The sequence below is a fragment of the Eptatretus burgeri genome, chromosome 18 (genome assembly GCF_056783735.1).
Source record: "Eptatretus burgeri isolate ZD-2024b chromosome 18, Ebu_testis_v1, whole genome shotgun sequence".
Lineage (NCBI taxonomy): Eukaryota > Metazoa > Chordata > Myxini > Myxiniformes > Myxinidae > Eptatretus > Eptatretus burgeri.
In genome coordinates, this window is record NC_140978.1 from 12,041,172 (window position 1) to 12,057,116 (window position 15,945).

At 43.0% G+C, this 15,945-nt stretch overlaps 1 protein-coding gene across 3 annotated transcripts in view; it reads left to right on the forward strand.

Moving 5' to 3' along the window:
* Positions 1-394: 394 nt before the first annotated feature.
* The window catches only part of LOC147008622 (phospholipid-transporting ATPase IA-like), a 449,885-nt gene continuing 434,334 nt past the window's right edge, over positions 395-15,945 (forward strand). For 2 of the 3 annotated variants that reach the window (XM_085863761.1, XM_085863762.1), the window contains exons 1-2: positions 398-889; positions 5,216-5,253. The gene's annotated coding sequence lies outside the window, so the exon portion shown is untranslated. Of the gene's footprint in view, positions 890-5,215; positions 5,254-15,945 lie in introns of all 3 variants that reach the window. The other variant, XR_015053196.1, reaches the window with a different exon arrangement.

Consider the following 15,945-nt stretch of genomic DNA (forward strand, 5'->3'; position numbering starts at 1 on the left):
AGCTGAAATTAAATTAAATAGCACGAGGAAATAAAACCCAATTATTGAAAAGTTGAATAAACAGTCCTGTCCTGCGCATGATGGTTTCTCAAGCACAAATCAATATGCACCTCGTTCTGCTGCACCACGTGACTTCAACATTACGCCAAAGCACGTTGATGACGTCATGTGAGTGCAGCAGAAGTGAGACCCTCAGAATAAAATCGCCTCCTTGTTTAACACGGTCTCTGATTGGTCGGATGCGCAGAATAGGAGTAAAAGCAAAGCAGTTTATTTATTTATTTATTTAATCGTTTTATGAGCACAGGTTGAGATAAATCGGTGTGACCTTTGCCCTTGTTAGTTATAAATAGTTACCTCGCTCGTATTAGTCAGAATGATTCGGCCCATTTGATCCGTTGTGCTGTTCCGTTAACTCGATGAATTATATCCTTTTGACTTTTTGGTGTTTTTGTTTTTGTTTTGTTTTAAGCAAGGCGACCGCTCAAAATTAGACCGGGAGTGTTTCTGAGCGGTGTATTTCATCCGTTCATTCAGCTCGGTTCGTTGGTTGCTATTCAAATGCAGATGTACCACAGGGAGTTTATATTTTCCGGGTTAAATGTAAAGCAATGTCGGTTCACGTTGTTGTTTCGAGCCTCAGACATCACTGAATATGCCGTTGGAAGTGGGACTCTGAGAGGAGATTAAATTGATCATTTGTTGTAGTCACTGCCAACATATCGTACTTCCGCGTCAATACGGAGGCTTGTTTGGAGTGGAACAAAAACATCTCGGGTGTTTGTGTTTGTGCGGATTGGGTTATAACTCCTTCCCCTTCCCAGTGTGTTTACCAAGCAGAGTCGACGTTTAAACAGATCACGTCGAGCTGTGTGGATGAATCTCTGAGGTACCGACACTGCATCCTCCACTCCTCCACTCCTCCACTCCTCCACTCCTCCACTCCTCCTCCACTCCTCCACTCCTCCTCCACTCCTCCTCCACTCCTCGTCCTTCACTCCTCCTCCACTCCTCCTCCTCCTCCACTCCTCCTCCATTCCTCCTCCACTCCTCCTCCACTCCTCCTCCACTCCTCCTCCACTCCTCCTCCACTCCTCCTCCACTCCTCCTCCACTCCTCCTCCACTCCACTCCTCCTCCACTCCTCCTCCACTCGATGATATTTTCATCGTGATCGATAACATCAACTTCCGTTCTGACCATGATGTCGGTTCACTTGATTTAAACCGAGAGATGTCGACTTCGGTGTATACCTGATATTGTGTATCCCTGATAACGGTGTATACCTGACATCTGTGTATACCTGACATCTGTGTATACCTGACATCTGTGTATACCTGACATCTGTGTATACCTGACTCTGGTGTATACCTGACTCTGGTGTATACCTGATATTGTGTATCCCTGATAACGGTGTATACCTGACATCTGTGTATACCTGACTCTGGTGTATACCTGATATTGTGTATCCCTGACATTGTGTATCCCTGATATCGGTGTATCCCTGATATCGGTGTATCCCTGACATCGATGTATCCCTGACATCGATGTATACCTGACATCGATGTATACCTGACATCTGTGTATACCTGACATCTGTGTATACCTGACATCTGTGTATACCTGACATCTGTGTATACCTGACATCTGTGTATACCTGACATCTGTGTATACCTGACATTGTGTATCCCTGACATTGTGTATACCTGATATCGTGTATACCTGATATTGTGTATCCCTGATAACGGTGTATACCTGACATCTGTGTATACCTGACTCTGGTGTATACCTGATATTATGTATCCCTGATAACGGTGTATACCTGACTCTGGTGTATACCTGACTCTGGTGTATACCTGATATTGTGTATCCCTGACATTGTGTATCCCTGATATCGGTGTATCCCTGATATCGGTGTATACCTGACATCTGTGTATACCTGACATTGTGTATCCCTGACATTGTGTATCCCTGATATCGGTGTATACCTGACTTTGGTGTATCCCTGATATTGTGTATCCTGATATCGGTGTATACCTGACATCTGTGTATACCTGACATCTGTGTATACCTGACATCAGTGTATACCTGATATTGTGCATCCCTGATATCGGTGTATACCTGACATCTGTGTATACCTGACATCTGTATATACCTGACATCTGTGTATACCTGACATCTGTGTATACCTGATATTGTGTATACCTGACACCTGTGTATACCTGACTTCGGTGTATACCTGACATCGGTGTATACCTAATATTGTGTATCCCTGACATCTGTGAATACCTGACATCGGTGTATACCTGACATTGGTGTTTACCTGATATTGTGTGTCCCTGATGTTGTTGTATACCGGACATCTGTGTATACCTGACACCTGTGTATACCTGACTTCAGTGCATCCCTGACATCGGTGTCTACCTGACATCGGTGCATCCCTGACATCGGTGTATAACTGACATCTGTGCATACCTGACTTTGGTTTATACCTGATATTGTGTATACCTGATATTGTGTATACCTGATATTGTGTATACCTGACATCTGTGTATACCTGACCTCGATGTATCCTTGACATCGGTGTATCCCTGATATTGTGTATACCTGATATTGTGTATCCGTGATATCGGTGTATAACTGACATGTGTATACCTGATATTGGTGTATCCCTGACATCGGTGTTTACATGACACCTGTGTATACCTGACCTTGGTGTATTTCTGACACCTGTGTATACCTGATATTGGTGTTTCCCTGACGTCTGTGTATACGTAACATCTGTGTATACCTGACCTCGGTGTGTACCTGACACCTGTGTGTACCTGACACCTGTGTGTACCTTACATCTGTGTGTACCTGACCTCAGTGCATTCCTGACTTCGGTGTATTCCTGACCTCGGTGTATATCTGACATCTGTGTATACCTGAAAACGCAATCTTGTCCACATATCGTGCATGATGTAGGTCTCCCTTCACGTTTCAACTCATTCTCCCATTAGGACCTCAGTGTATTCTGACATCTGTGTATACCTGACATCTGTGTATACCTGAAAACGCAATCTTGTCCATATACCGTGCATGATGTGGGTCTCCCTTCACGTTTCACCTCGTTAGCCTATTAGGACCTCGGTGTATACCTTGCACAATATTAGATTTATTTACTGTTTAATTTTTTTTAATAACACGAACCAACCTCATGAACATGATGTTGATAATCAACATTAACTGACGAGAGAACAGATATGTTATGTACAAGACATATGGTGGGTAACAAGACATGTGGACCACCTCTCTGGAAGAAGCGATGACCGGTCGTGCATAGGATGGTAGCCGAGTCGGGTTGTGGTTGGTTTATCAAGTGGCACATGCGTGATGGACCGATGAGCCTTCTGTGGCGACATTTCCTTGTACATATTAAATTTACTGCTCGTTTTTTGGAGTTAATTTGTTGTGGAAACTCATAAAATGCTGGTTCTTGAATTTCAAGTCAGCAATGAGTGCACAGTACTTTTCCTTCATGCATCTGTGGACTTTCAGCAACTTTCTCACTCAGTGCATTATATATATATATATATATCTTGGTCTGATCAGAATAATGAAGGAAAACGAAGTATGTTGGTGGTGTGATCACAATAATGAAGGTGTTTTGAAGGATTGTACGTGGTGGTTTGCCGATTAATGTCCTACTGTCATGGAAGTTGCATATTTGACAAGAAAGCTCTCGGAGGTGTTTTACTTGCCTGGGTTTGAATCCCGGCCCAGTGCGAACGTTTTTATGTGGAGAGATTGAGTGGAACCCGAAATAGAGCAATCCTTCCTGTGTTGGTATTTTGGCAAAATTTCCAAATTTCTGCCCACGTAACCCACACCTCCGAAACCTCAACAGCGAGTCACAAATTTCATTCAAACATGATATAATGGTCACGGCGATTGTTCAGCTGACCTCCTGTGGGAAGGAGGAAGAAGCCAACAAGAGCAGACTTCGCCTCATAAAGAGTCATTTATAAATTGATTTAATTACGTGAAGACTTTTTTCACTTCATATACACAGCTATCAAAATATTTGTTTCCTTTTCATATTGGCGGAACCATCGCCCTTAATTTAACGATATTTCACAAATGAAGGCTCGTACATCGTATATGCATATTTATCCATTTGTGATTAATGGCGTGTCACCGATCCTTGATCCTTGTGACAAGTTCGACACAAACTTTGGTCCATTCTGGTTTTTGTGTATTTTTAAGCGGTGAAGCCGCTTCACTATTTGGTCATTCCTGTACGTCCGTCTGTCTGTCTGTCCGTCTAAAATAAAGAAGAAGAACCTCTTTACCCCAACATGTTTAATTCTAAGGGGTTCTAAAGAGTTCTAAAGTGTAATTCTCATGGATTTTGTTCATTTCTAGGCTTTTCCTATTTCATATTAAAAATGCCAAACTGAACTGCTTCCTTTGGGCATGGGTGCGAGTTTATTTGTTTATTTATTTGTGTTGTGTTGTTGGATCAAGCCTGAAATAAATGGTTGAACAAACATTCTTCTCATCGGCTGCAGTACACAGTGATATGACAAGGGGCCATCGCCTGAAAGTAAAGTAAAGTAGAGGAGAGTTTGGACGATAGTAATGTATGGATGTTTCGGTCAGAGAGTAACTCGTGCATGCAATGGTTTCCCTGGAAAGGTCGTGGCAGCAGAAACGGGATACAAGTTAAAATTGGATCGGTGCCTCGATGCATTGAAGGTGGATGGGTGATGGTTTCTGGTGCTGATTCTTCACGCAGGGATGAGGGACTGAATGGCCGCCTCCTGTGCCATTTTAATTTAATTTTTGTACACATAGTCGTGGCTCATGGAAGAGTTGGTACTCGTACACTGAACGGATCAGGATGCAACAGGACAAAAGGAATTGAGAGATGAGGTGTGGGGGTGGGGAAACACCAACAGCAGAGATGGAGGCAAACTTTGGATACAGAGGGGAAACTGGAGATTTGGGAGGGGGAGGGGGGATCGGGTTAATGAGTGTAGAAAAGATCATGGTTTTTTGATTGGGGATGATCTGAGATGGTGGTCAACAGTTGTCTTGGGAGGAATGAGATTGAAGAAAATGTGTAAGTTCCTTGTATGTATATCCTTCTATGTATCCTTAGGAAGTGTACTGGTGATTATGTTGTCCCATTTTTTTTTTTTCCTAACTTGCTGTTTCCTGTTTTGTTTTAGGAACACGATCAATTTCTCTGCAGAAGATGCACTCATTGGTAAGGGTGAGGTGCTGAGTAATGCTCGTGTAGGGGTGAAGGGCTTGCGGTGGTTTGTAGTTTAAGGGAGGGTGTGTGTAATAAAAATATTTATTTTGTGGTGGCACAGCCAGATACCATTGATTGCCGCTTTGATGATTCCCTGAGGACATTAAGAATTAACCACAATGTGTGTAATGGCATGGCATGTGGACCAGGCAAGCTGGGTCCAGACAGGCAGATTTACCCCATTCATGAAGTTCATTTATGAGATCATTCGTTGGTAATTTCCATTCACAAAGGGTGATTACTTGGTACTGATGGTGAGTTTTTTTTTTCTCATTTGATAGTAAAGACTGATTCTTGCAATGAAAACTCTGCCACAGTACGTGTATGCTTTGTTAGTCTGTCGGTTTTATTGTTGCTCTTTTGGCCGGTTATATTATCAGAGAGCACGCTCATACTCTCTCTAGGGATGACGTGAAAAAATTCCTCCCCATCTGCTACACACAAGACTAAAGTTGAAATATCTTTAATAAAAAGTCACTTTGGCTACATATGAAAACCACCTTGATTTGTTCAGCTGATTCTTGAGGCACTGATCACTTCTCAGTTCTCCAGACCATGGGAAAAACTAACAAACAAAAAAAACATGACATCGGTCAAACCCAGAAATTCATCTTCTCGTTAATAGTAATAATAATAATAACAAGTCTGGAGACAGCGATGGTTCACGAGCAATGTACACGGTTGGCCTATTTATATTTTTTGACCTTCGAGGGGACACCACGGGCAAACTGGGGGAATCACGAAAAACGTAAATGATGAAAGTTGTCGTAATCGAAGAGCACTACAAATCGACCACGCATTGCGAAATCCTAAACGTAGTTCGCCTTTTAAATTTTTTTTATGGCGGGAATCGGGAAAAACGTAAGTGATGAAAGTTGTAGTACTCGAAGAGCACTACTTGCATACCAACTTTCATTCGAAACAGGCCATGGGCAAACTGGCGGGAATCAGGAAAAACGTAAATGATGAAAGTTGTAGTAATCGAAGAGCACTACAAATCGACCACGAATTGTGAAATCCTAAACGTAGTTTGCCTTTTTAATTTTTTTATGGTGGGAATTGGGAAAAACGTAAATGATGAAAGTTGTAGTACTCGAAGAGCACTACTTGCATACTAACTTTCATCCGAAACAGGCCATGGGCAAACTGGCGGGAATCAGGAAAAACGTAAATGATGAAAGTTGTAGTAATCGAAGAGCACTACAAATCGACCACGAATTGCGAAATCCTAAACGTAGTTCGCCTTTTTAATTTTTTTTATGGTGGGAATTGGGAAAAACGTAAATGATGAAAGTTGTAGTACTCGAAGAGCACTACTTGCATACCAACTCATTTGAAACAGTTGAAAACCCGAGGAGCTCGATGCCCAATTTATTGATTTTTTTTTGACATTTTCTAAGTTCGTGACCTTGTGACCTTGACCTTGGGGCGAAAATGAAAATTGAGCTCCGTGGGGCTATGCAGATGCCATTGGGTTAACCAAACACCGAAACCCCTGCCAGATTCGGCAAACCCCCTCGGAGAAGATGTAACTTGAAACCGGCTACCCCCAAAAAACACATGTTTTTTCCGCAGCATGCTCATTCTCAGGAAAACACAACTAGATCATGATATAAACCTCCCACCCAAATTTTATCAGGATCGGATCAAAACCCACGGAGCGGGACAGACAGACAGACACACCCATAATGAATATAGTGGTCACTTACTGACTCATGAACCAATAATAATATTTGTTTTCAGACTGCATGTTTCCGAGCTGCCTCAATCAACGGCAATGATTCTCATACCATCCGACAGAGTTTTACCTCGTGCGTCATCCTTTGGTATTGTAATTTTAAAAGCTTGAAAACGATTCCACGAAACGTACGAAAAACTACATTCCTCTGTAAAAGAATAGGCAGGAATCTGAGGGGTAGGCAGGCTGTATGACTGTCAATCAGCCTGATGGGGGCGGGGTCCCTATGCATTTGCCTCAATGTCGTACTTATGGACATCAAATAATATCAGCAGAAATATCATGCCTTGGGAACTCCCTTGTTCTTCAGTGTTATAGTTTAGAAAAGAATATAATGGTGGGGTACCAGTGCTTCACAAGAGACACACGTGATCATGAATGCTCCTCCAGTCAGTCACAGTACTGCAAGGTAAAAGCGAACCATGTGATCAAGAACCTTCTCCAGTCGAGGTTTCTCGGCGGTAGATTCGCGACATACCTGGTCATCTGCATTGTCCAAAACAGGCTGAACAGAAGATATCCAATCTAACTCTGAATTGAATAAATATTTGAACTGACATTTGGTGTTCCTTTCATCTTTGTTTTGGCATACTATATTGGGTGGAGTGGTCATTGTTCAATTAGAGGTAACTCTTTATTTTGCTCATTTGCACATATCATCACTGGCTCGCAACAACATGGAGCTGTGCATTCTGCATTTGTCGCACACATGTCTGATATTGAGCCATTCATACTTTCCACTGGTGTGTCCAGTGTTGAAGCTGACATAAGAGCTTCTCGCATGGACAGGGCAGGTACTTGGGGATACAGAAAACGAAATTCTTACTCCATCACATTCGCTGAACACCTCAGTGTACAGAGACATGACAGAAGTAAAGAGACACCATGTTTTAAAATAATTTATTTATTGAACATTTGAAATATATTTGATCCATTTTAATACAAACACTAGTATTTTGTAGACTTGCCATTTGCAGATTTCAACACTTCTTTACTCTTTTAGACATAAAACTAACGAGTTCAGAAATTTTCTCTTGTGGGATTTCTGTCCAGGCTTCATGCAAAAGGTTTAGGAATTCTGCCCTTGATGTTGGTTTCCAGGACTTTTTCCATGCAGCTCAATCCGATATGGCCCAGAGGTGTTCAATGGGATTCATTTCAGGAGACTGACTTGGCCATTGAAGTGGCTTGATCCCATTTCTGTCCTGCCATTCTTTGGTTTTTTGCAGTGTGGCATGGAGTTCCATCTTGCATGAACAAAGTGTTGTTTTTGACCATCTGACCAGTGGAGAAGTCAGGGAGCCGTCCATTCTCAAGGATAGAAATGTGTGTTGTGGTGTTGATGTTGCCAACACACTCCACAAGCTCTGACCGACCAGCACTCCAGATTGCTCCCCACACCATCACCGAAAAACTACAGTGTTTGACAGGTGTCTGTAATCGGTTCAAAGAGAACTTTTGACTGGGAAGTCTCCAGACCCAATACGTGTCCACTGTCAGAAAATTGAGCAAATAAAGACTCATCTGAAAAATTAGTTTTGCCAAAACTCCAAGGGTCTGGTGGCAATCTCGTCAGCCCACTTCTTTCTCCTTTGAATGTTGGCTAGTCTAAAGAAGAGGTTTTCTCCTCACTGCTCTTCCATAGTAGCCCAGTTGATGAAGATACCCTACCGCAGTTCTTGAGCTAATTTGGACCTCCTCTGCAACATCTGATGCCTTGCAACGGGGAGTTTACTCAATGGACCACTTGACAGCTTGAAGACACCTTTCTGAGGGCCCAGATCGACCAGAACAGGAAGCTGTGGATTCCTTGCCTTTGCTGGTGAATTGCACAATCACCCGATTGACCGTATAAATCCGAATGCCAAGGTTCTGTGCTCTCTGACGCTGGCTGACTCCACCTTCCGATTGGCCAACAATTCGTCCTCTGAAAATTGCAAAGGTCATGTACTCCCTGGGTTTGAGGCATGGTTAATTGTCATACAAGACCCAGGAACTCGTTTCTGCAAATAAATAGTTGAATATTAGTACAAATCACTGAGTAAAAACTGCGTTATACAGATAAAATGAAGAAATTTAAGGGGTCGATTTACTGTTGTCCTGTCTCTATGTGTACAACAGCGAGAGTATGGATTGGCTAGGGTACTCCCCTATGCATGTTGATATAAATTTGCCTGATAATGTCATGCAGATTGCTATATGTACATCAGGCTTCAGCATTATCACTTTAATGATGTTCTCTTTACTGTTAATCCACAGTAATTTTTTTGAACATTTCTCAGTGCAGGTCATTGCACTGTGCTCTGAGGTTGGATGAAGACATTATTACCGTGTTCGTGAAGTGAAAAGCAGGGTTAACCGATCGGTAGCGTATGTACGTACTGTAAGTTGTACGTGTCTGCATTTTGTTAAGAACATACAGTGGAAAGAATTGAAACTTTACCACATCTTATATGACTATGTGAAATAGCAGTCACTCTTTTGAGGTCAACATAAGCCAATTTCTAAATTCCTCATTTTTCATATGATCGATTAGAAATTTGCAGAGGATTTTCATTTCAAGTCACTGAATTCAATCACCAACTATTTTTGAGGTCAACTTAGGCCAAAGGGTCAACATCGGCCGAATTTCTAAAATTGTCAGTTTTCATCCAATTGACTTGAAATTTGAAGATAATTTTCATATCAGCTCACCTCTGTAGTGTCCATCTTGTTTACGCTGTGTACCCCAGCCCCATCCCTCCCCCTTCCACAGAATTTCCTCATGTCTCTGTTCCACACTGTTTTTTCCTTCCCTCTCCCAGCCCTTTTGTCTCTTGCTCTCCTTGTTGTATGTTAGCTCTCATACGAGCCTCGATAGTGTATACAAAAAACTGAATTGAACCACCAATTATTTTCGAGGTCAACATAGGCCACCAAAAGGTCAACAATCGGCCCGATATCTAAAATTGTCAATTTTCGTCTGAGTGACTAGATTTGAAGAGGATTTTCACATTTGGTCATTGAATCCAACTACCAATTACTTTTGAGGTCAACATAGGCCAAAATTTCTGAAATCCTCTTGACTTGAAATTTGAACAGGATTTTCAGATCAGCTCGCTGAATTCAACCATCAATTTTTTTTTTAGGTCAACATGCACCAAAAGGTCAACATAGGCCGAATTCCTAAAATTGTAAATTTTCATCTGATTGACTTGACATTTGAACAGGATTTTCATAAAAATTACCATCATGTGTCATGCTTATGCTGAAATGTGTCATGCTTATACTTATGCTGAAATGAAATACAGGAGCTTCTAATACTTTTAACTTGACAATATGGCTGCCAGACCAAGATCCACTTGGTCTGGCAGCCATATTGAATCTAAGGGAAAATCTTTGAAAATCTTCTTAGGAGAAACCGCTGAACCGATCGATACAAAATTTAATTAATCCTTTACCTGTAGAAAATATGGTTTGATCATGATGATATCATCGGTCATGTGGTCTGGTAGCCATATTTTTTTTTTTTTTTTGTATACCTTGGTCGAGGCTCGTATGAGAGCTAACACACAACTCACAGCAAGGAGGCATGAGACAAGAGGGGCGGGAGTGGAAGGGACAAAACATTGGGGAACAGACACAGGTGAACTGTGGAAGGGAGAGGGATGGGGATGGGACGGGGAACATGGCGAGGGGAAGATGGACATTAAAGGGACTTTCAGGAAGGAAAGCAGGAGATTTGAAGGAAGTGGGCTTGGGTGGATTATCGGGGGTAGAAAAGATCGAGGATTTGGATGGGGGAAGATAAGAGGTGGTGGTGAACAGCTGTTTTGAAAGCCTGAAGGGAAGAATGGGAAAGAATAGAGTGAGGAAGTTTATTCCAAAGGCGGGAAAAAAGAGGAATGAAAGAGTGAAGATGAGCAGTGATTCGTGATTTTGGTAGTTTTACCAGAAGGGGTTGTTGGCGGACCTTGAGCGCCCTGTGGAAATGTGGTTGGGACAAATCGCAGAGAGAGCAGGGGGGGGCAAGGCTGGAGAGGAGTGGGTAGAAGACAGAAAGACCACCGACCAACCTGCGGTGATTGAGTGAGAGGCCCAAAGACTCAGCTTCATTGCGGGAGATGCCAATGATCTTAAAAGCCCTGGTTTCGACAGCGTGAAGTCGAGAAAGGTGGGAGGCAGGAGCACCAGCCCAGAGGGGAGAGCAGTACTCCATCAGGCTACGGACAAAAGCTTTGTAAGTGGTCAGGAGCTCAAGAGGGCCGAGGAAGGACTTTGCACGACGGAGGATTCCCATTCGGCGACTGGCTTTTGAGGCAAGGTTGGAAATGTGACTTTCCCAGGAAAGGTCATGGCAGATAGTGAGACCCAGAAGCTTGAAAGAAAAGACTTCTTCCAGAGGATTGTTGAGAAAGTGGATGGGGGGTTTTGTAAACGGTCCTTTCAAGAGACATAGTGAGAGTGTGAGATTTGTCTGGATTGAAAGACATGTTCCACGTGTTGGACCAGTTTGTGATTTTATCCAGATCTGCAGTGAGCGAAGAAGCTGCTGCTTGCCGGTCTGAGGGATGACAGATGGTACGGCAGAGGGTTGAGTCATCGGCAAAGAGAAATAGAGGATTTTCCAGAGAGTCCGAGAGATCATTGATGAAAACCAGAAAAGAACAGGGCCCAGAACGCTACCTTGAGGAACTCCAGCCTGCACAGGAAGAGGGGATGAAAGAACTCCATTTAGGGCCACACGTTGACTGCGACAGGAGAGGAAGTCTGCGAGCCATGAGTGGAGATGGCCTTGAATACCATGGGCAGAGAGTTTGGTGAGTAGGGCAGGGTGCCAGACTGTGTCAAAAGCACGTGATATGTCCAGGGATACGGCTCGGATTTCCTGTCTGGCATTGAGGACCTCCATCCATTGATGGGAGAGCAGTAGCAGCATATCTAGGGTAGAGTGACCTGGTCTGAAACCAAATTGATGATTGGAAATCAAGCCATTGGAGAAGAGGAAGGATTTCATGTCTGAAGCGATGATGGATTCCATAACCTTGCTGATGATTGGGAGAAGGCTGATTGGTCTATAGTTACAGGGATCTGTTTTTGCACCTTTTTATGCAGGGCAGTGATGTTAGCAGATTTCCAAGCAGATGGCAGATGACCTTGGGAAAATGAGAGGGTGAATAGAACAGAGAGAGGGTGAGCAAGAGCAGAAGAGCAGGCTTTGAGGACACGTGGGCTGATGCCGTCTGGACCGGTTGCAGAATCTGACTCGAGGTTTGAAAGCAAGCTCTCCACCTTGTCAGGAGAAAAGGATACAGAGTCCAGGGACAGTTGGGTGCGACTGGGTAAAGTGGGTAGAGATAGTGATGGGTTTGGGACACAAGATTTAGCTGCAAACACCGAGTTTAGACATTCAGCTTTATCACGTGTGGAATCAGCAGTGCGGCCATTTGAGGTAAGGGAGGGGATGGAGGGGGAACATACACCAGAAACAGATTTGATTAAACGCCACCAGGATTTTGAGGAGGAACAGGCATTTGAGAGTTCAGACTTGAGATGAGAAAGATGTTGTTTTCTGGCTCTCCTGAGGGTAGATACACACTTGTTCCGAGCTTTGTGGAAAGAACTGAGATTGCCCTCAGTTGGGTTTGCTTTCCATGAGGCAAAGGCAAGTTGTTTCAGGACAACTGCCTCGCCACAAGCTTCAGTAAACCAAGGGCGGGAGGAAGGGTAAGACAACTGAACACGAGAGGGGATAAATCTGTGCATGAGGGAGAGCAAGTTTCTTGAAAGAATTCCCAGGATGAGTTGATGTTTGAGAAAGTAGTGATAGGAGACCAGTCTGTCAGTTTGATGGCTGCTCGGAGACCCTGCCAGTCGGCTTGAGTGAAATGCCAGACTCGACGGCGGTGAGGTGGTTCTCTGATAACAGCCAGAGAGATGTCCACTTTAATAAGGACGTGGTCAGAAGAACCAATTGGAGCGAAGGAAGAGCAGCAGATATTGTCAGGGAAATTTGTCAAAATCAGATCCAGAAGAGATGGAGTACCATTGGTTGAGATCCGGGTCGGGAAGTTGACCGATTGAGTCAGTCCCAATGAGTCACAGAAAGCTTTTGCTGATGTCCCATGGCAGGTGAGAGAGGTACCCACACCTAGCCAACTGGCGTGATGACAATTGAAGTCGCCACATAAGAGGAAGAGAGAGAGCTTGGATGAGAAGATAGAAGATGGTCCATGTTTTCGGAGAGTGAGGTGTAGATGGAGTCATCACTGTTCGGTGGACGGTACAGTACACATATAAACATGAGATGGGAGTGGAGGGAAGCCGAAGCCAGAGGTATTCCTGGGGTGTGGGGGAGTGAGAGCAGTGCAGGAGAGTGAGGAATAGAGTCTTTGATGAAGAGAGCAACACCTCCACCAGGACGAGGCTCAGGTCTGTCATACCGTAAGAGGGAGTAAATCCAGGAGAGATACTTGGGAGTCAGACACGTCTTGGGAGAGGAAAGTTTCTGTTAGGCAGATAATGTCTGGTTTGTCAGTGGCAACCTGCATGGAAAGATCTGAAAGGTTTGAGCGAAGGCCCCGGATATTTGAGGTCCACACTTTTAATGAAGAGGTAGGGGAGGAGGCTTTTGGTGCAGGAGGTGGAGGGGGCGGGGGAGGGTCGGACGAGGGACGAGGGGGGGAGGTAAGGAGGGTTGCTGAAGGAGTGTGGGTATTGCAGAATAGCGAGGGAGGGGGCCGAATGAGGAGGAGAAAAGGCTCTGTGGTGCTGTGAGAGAGGGGGGACAAGAGACAAGGAAGATGGCAGTTGAGGATTTGAGGAGGTGGAGTGAAGAGATGGAGGTGAGAGGGCAGTGGAGGGAGGCAGGTTGGTGGATGAGAGGGGGGCAACTTAGAGAAGGAAGAGTGAGGGGGATGAAAGGTGGGAGAAAGGTGAGGGGGGAATTTTTGAAAAGAGGTGAGAGGGAGGCTTGGAGGGAGAAGAGTGGGATGGTTGCTTTGAGAGTGAGAGTGAGGGGTGAGGGGGTGAGTTGGCACTGAAGTTGGAAAAAGAATGGTTGATGGAAAGCGAGCATCCATGGCAAACTGTGGTTTTTAAAAGTTTTAGGTCAGATATACGATTTAACACAATTCTTGATGGATGCAATGAAGGCGAATTCAGAGCATGGAGAGAAGAAGCGCTGTAATAGTTGGATTTTTTAGGCAAGGAATGAAGGAGAGGTCGAAATGAGAGCAGTCTGTTAAAATAGCAGAAGAGTAGTGCATTGTGAAACAGTAAAGAGTACCACATGTGTGAGAGAGGAAGATGAAGCATTATAAGATCGTTTTTGTTGTTAATATTAATGTATGAGAGAGTTCAACAGATTAGGTCATGGAAGTGTAAAAAAAAAAAAAAGAAATCGAGGAAGACGAGGAGGAAGTTAAGAGGAAGAAGTAGCAGAATCGGGAGAAGGTTGTTGTTGTTGTTGTTGTTGGGTTTTTTTTTTTTTTTTTTTTTTTTTTTTTGAGATAAGAAAGAGATTAGTTGGGAGAATGGGGGATATTTGGAAAGTGGGGAGGATGAAAATTGAAGGTAATGGGGAGGATAGAAATTGAAGGTAATGGGGAGAAAACAAACAAACAAAAAAAAAAAAAACGATCGAACACCAAGTGGAACCGGTAGGCCTCAAGCCTAGGACTAGGCCTCAAACACCAGGTGAGAACGTCGACATAAATACTCACAAAATAGCACGATTTTTGAAACAAAACCGAACTAGGAACACACATTAACATGTAGGTGAGAAAATTAAACAGTTAAAACGGGACAAATAACAACCGGAACTTAACTTTGAGAATGTCAGCAGGGAGCCCCGAAGGAGACCTCTTGCCGCTCAAAACCGGAACCGGAAATCGACGGAAATATTGGATCAAAGGAAAAAAAAATTAAAATAAAAAACCTGAAAAACAAGAATTTGCTCACACCAAATCCTTCTCAAGACTGTGCAGGGTATCATTGTATTCCAGGAAGACCATCTAGTTCTTTGAGAAACGAGCAATAAGACAGAGCTGCAAGAGGCAAGTCTGTTACGTAAGACTTGCAGGAAGACATGCATTATTTGACATTGCTGACTAAGATCTCTTGGCACTTTTGCTCAAGATTGGGTATCCTCTGAGTACCATACCATTCTGTTAATCCACATTATAAAAAAAAATTACAGAAACTAGTGAATAAAAATATTTATGCTGAATAAAAAAAGCAATGTAGTGATGATAAATTACAGTGTAAAAAGGTTTTGAACAAGACAGGAATGATATGAGTTCAGAGAGTAGCTAACAGTATTGCCATCACATAACAATCCCTACATCACTGCCTCCTTTACACTTCATCAATTATTGCTTCAAGCTTCTACGAACACTCCACTGGTTACAACAGTACTTGATTACTCTTGTAGTGTAGCCACATACTGAGACTCTACAAATTAGCAGCCCAACTACAATGTTCATACCAGTACATAAACATCAACTTCTTGCAAACTGCATGCACATCTCTAATTACAGCATTCTATAATCATCTGCATTTGGGATTGATTAGTCCAACAATAAAAAAATAAGAGTAGGAAAGACAACTGAAGTTGCAAGAACTCCCTGAAATTGTGTAGGAGCTTCTTATTCTTATGTTGAAATGAAATACAGGAGCTTCTAATACTTTTAACTTGACAATAGTCTGGAGGCAGTGATTTGGAAATTGTTATGTGATGGCAATCCTACTCTCCAAACCAACATTATCCCTATCTTGTTTAAACCATTTTTTTAGAATAGTTTGTCATCCCTACATTGCTTTTTTATTTAGCATAAATATTTTTATTCACTTGTCATGAATACATTTCTCCTATGTTATGAAGCATCTTGGTGTGGAGCAGACCTTTTAAAATTTATTTTTATTAT